General features: G+C 52.6%; 1 long non-coding RNA gene across 1 annotated transcript; it reads right to left on the bottom strand.

Moving 5' to 3' along the window:
- Positions 1–320: 320 nt before the first annotated feature.
- On the bottom strand, positions 321–2,879 carry LOC119057887 (uncharacterized). The gene is made up of 3 exons (XR_008392583.1): positions 2,646–2,879; positions 1,660–1,829; positions 321–448 (listed from the first exon to the last, which is right to left on the bottom strand). It is a non-coding gene; the product is annotated as an uncharacterized LOC119057887 (long non-coding RNA).
- Between the last annotated feature and the right edge of the window lie 378 nt (positions 2,880–3,257).

The following is a 3,257-nucleotide window of genomic DNA, read 5'->3' as shown; positions in this document are numbered from 1 at the left end:
TTATTGAAACTTTTCAAGTTTAGATGTAGGAATCACACCTCTTAGCACCAAAAGAAACTCGCGTAATATGTTTTGAGGAAGCACTGAATAAGGCCCCGACATTCCATGCCTATACATTCACCGAAGAAAATTGAAAATTATATCCATTAAAAGATACATACTCAAAGGTTAATTTCAGTTTATTTATAAATAGCCAAAATCAGAAAACACACAAGTGATCAGGAACATATTATGAGTAAATTGTTCTGTTAGATGCATATGGTGAATCTAATATAAGGCAAAACAAACAAGCAAAAACAAACAAACAACCCCCCCAAACACAGCACCTAAAAGGACAATAGCAAATGCAATGAACAATGTGATGGTGGTCCCTGGACCGGGAAGTTTTGGAAAGGCAGCATCACTGAGGGAGACCACACTATGGGTGCTTCTGGGTAGCATCGTCAGCCTGCAGAAAAGAGCCAGTGTTGGTTCCCCTGCTTGAGAAAACCTGGGGCCATTCTCCTGGGGCTACAGCACCCCAGTCACTCCCCATCCCAAGCCCTGCCCTCACTAGGGTCATGAATTCCCCTGAACCTGCCACCCCAGCCCTGGGGCCAGCAGCCTGCACCAAACCCTGCCCACCTTTTGCACATCACAGAGTCAGCACCAGGCCCTGCTACAGACCATCTGGGCTGGAGACTACAGTGAGTGATGAATCAGTCTGCTCCCTTCACTCAGGTCCCGATTCTCCCAGGAATGGCGGGGCCTAAAGGACCTGGTGGCAGCTCTGATGGAGAGGAGGGCCTGTACCCTCACTCCTCCAGCCTTGGGGAGGGTCACAGACAAACATCCCTCCTCTCTCTTCTCTCCCAGCCTCGTACCTAGCAGCACAGGTAGCTCTCAGTATGACGGTCCCAGCCCTGCCCCATCCATTCCTGGTCAGTTCTACCTGTCTCCCCTGTCACCTCTGCTCAGGGCAGGGCCGGACTGTGCTCAGGATCTGGGCTCCAGAGGGTGCTGGCTGATCATGCCAGGGTTCGGCCAGGAGTCCCAGGGGTGCCAGGAGAAGTGGCCTCCTCTAACCTTACTATATGCCTCCTTAGAGTCCTTACTGTTGGCCTACCTCCTTACTGGCACTTCTGAAGCCTGTTTCTCTAGGAGCATGGTCCTGAACTCCAGGCTTTTGATTTGGGTCTGCAAGCCCTTCCACCCTCTTCCTGGGACAAGACCCAGGCCTCCTCCTCTTAGCCCCCTGGAGAGTCCCCATCCCCTGGACCCATCCCATGCAGCCACCGTGCTGGTCTCACCTGAAAGTGAGCACTGCCCTGCCCTGTGTGCCTGCTGTCCCCACACCACACCCATCCTGGGCCCAAACCCTCTCCCAAACAGAAAATCTGAGTGAGGACTGAATCACTAAACCCCTGCAGCATCAGCAGGGCTTAGGCCTGGTGTGGGCCCCCGTCTGTCACTCCGTCACCAACAGTGAGGAGACGGCAGATCTGGGGGCTGAGGCCGTCCATGCGACTGTTACTAAGTGGCTCTAGGTCTTCTTGTCCTGGTCTCATTCCCAGGACAGAAGGTTCAGCGAGGGTCAGGGGGTGGGGTGTGAATTCACCTTCCCTGTCCTCACTGCAGGCTGTCTGCCCCTCACTTCCCACTCGGTTCCGCCCTTTGTACCTGTTACTGTAACAGAACACAGCCAGTGATCAAGCAGGTGAGGATCAGAGGGATGAGTGAAGTGACAGGCCTGTTGGTCGTGGCCTTGGACCGAGCTGCGCCTAGGGCCGTGGTTGGTGTGGCTGAAACTGTGGGTGGCGTGGCTGGGGCGGAAGCCATGGCTGGAGCAGCTGCAGGGGAAACACCAGAGTGTCAGCCTTGTCCAGACCCCATTTACGAGGAGACGCCCCCTCAGCCCTGCTGCCCCAGGTGACCCTACGATGCAGACAGGTTCCACCCCTCTATGTGTGGCAGCCACTGTGGCAGGTCCTGGGTTTGGAACAAAGGGAGGAGATGGGCCCTGTCCCCTTGGGCTCCTGCAGCTAATGGGGGAAGTCGGGTCACAACACACCCAGTCCCTCCTGCTGTGACAGAAGAGGAGGTAACACATGAAGAAGGCGATAGAGCAGTCCTCACAGAAGCTGACATTGGAGGTGGTACTGAAGGATTTGCAGACACAGAGCAGGTGAGACGAAGAGCAGAGTGATGTGAGAAGAGGGGGCAGTGCCAGGAACAGGACTGAAGAGAGAGCGAGGCCTGCAGGGTTGGGGTCAGCGGGAAACCCAGAGAGAGTGGTCCAAGGCTCTGTGCGGTGAGGGAGGGACGTGAGGAGGAGAGAGGGGAAAGGAGGGACGTGGGGCACGCCTGCAGCTCTTATCCTCCAAAGAATTTACCATGGATGGTCTTTTTCAAACATACACTCACATGAGTACACAAATGCACAGCACACCCATTCACATGCACACAAACACATGCCCAGCCCCACACTCAGATGCTCGACATATACACACACAAGCAATGACAACCTTACTGCACGTGCACACAGACAAAGATCCACACACTCATACATATGTGCATACTCAGTCACACACATGTACCCATTCACACAACAGTATGTCAATCTTATCTCGGTAGAGTGACCACTCCGCCCACATCTTCCCTGCTACCTGTTGTCTCCAGCTCTTTCTTCTTGCGCACCAAGAATTTAAGCCATTCCTTGCAGTCTCCCTGGAGGAAAACTTTGAAGCACTTGGTCACTTCCTCATTATTCTCCCAGTTCTCTTTCATCAGTTCATCTCTGGGATTATCCACTTTATACTTTCCACTCTCTGCGTCAAAGGCAAGGAACCTCTGTCCATTGAAACCCAACTCCAAAGATCCACTGAAGATTCCATCGGCATCACTCTGACACTCCAGCCTCACCTGCAGGGTGATAGAATCTGCCCCACAGTCCCCACAGGACAGATGTCAGCCTCCGGTCTCGACAAATCCTTTGCCCCACCTGGTGTCTGCCTCCTCTGAACTCTTCTAATCCAGCCCTGTTCTCCCCGCCCTTTCTACTGGGCTACATGGGAAGGACCAACATACACTTTGTTGTTTTATGTGAATACAATAAATGTATTGAACCCCACAATCTGCTTGCTTCTGCACCTGGATTTTTCTAACTTACCTCTTTTCTCTGGTGTAATGTCAGGTAGTTTCCCTTTCATCAAGTCTCTCATGTCTTTCAGCTTCTGTGTCATATCTTCCAAGGTTTTTGTGTCCTTTAACATATTATT

This window comes from Artibeus jamaicensis, unplaced genomic scaffold (genome assembly GCF_021234435.1).
Source record: "Artibeus jamaicensis isolate MK-2021 breed Jamaican fruit bat unplaced genomic scaffold, CSHL_Jam_final contig_1777, whole genome shotgun sequence".
Taxonomy (NCBI): Eukaryota; Metazoa; Chordata; class Mammalia; order Chiroptera; family Phyllostomidae; genus Artibeus; species Artibeus jamaicensis.
The sequence above is the reverse complement of the archived record's forward strand: the minus strand, read 5'-3'. Positions and strand labels throughout refer to the sequence as shown.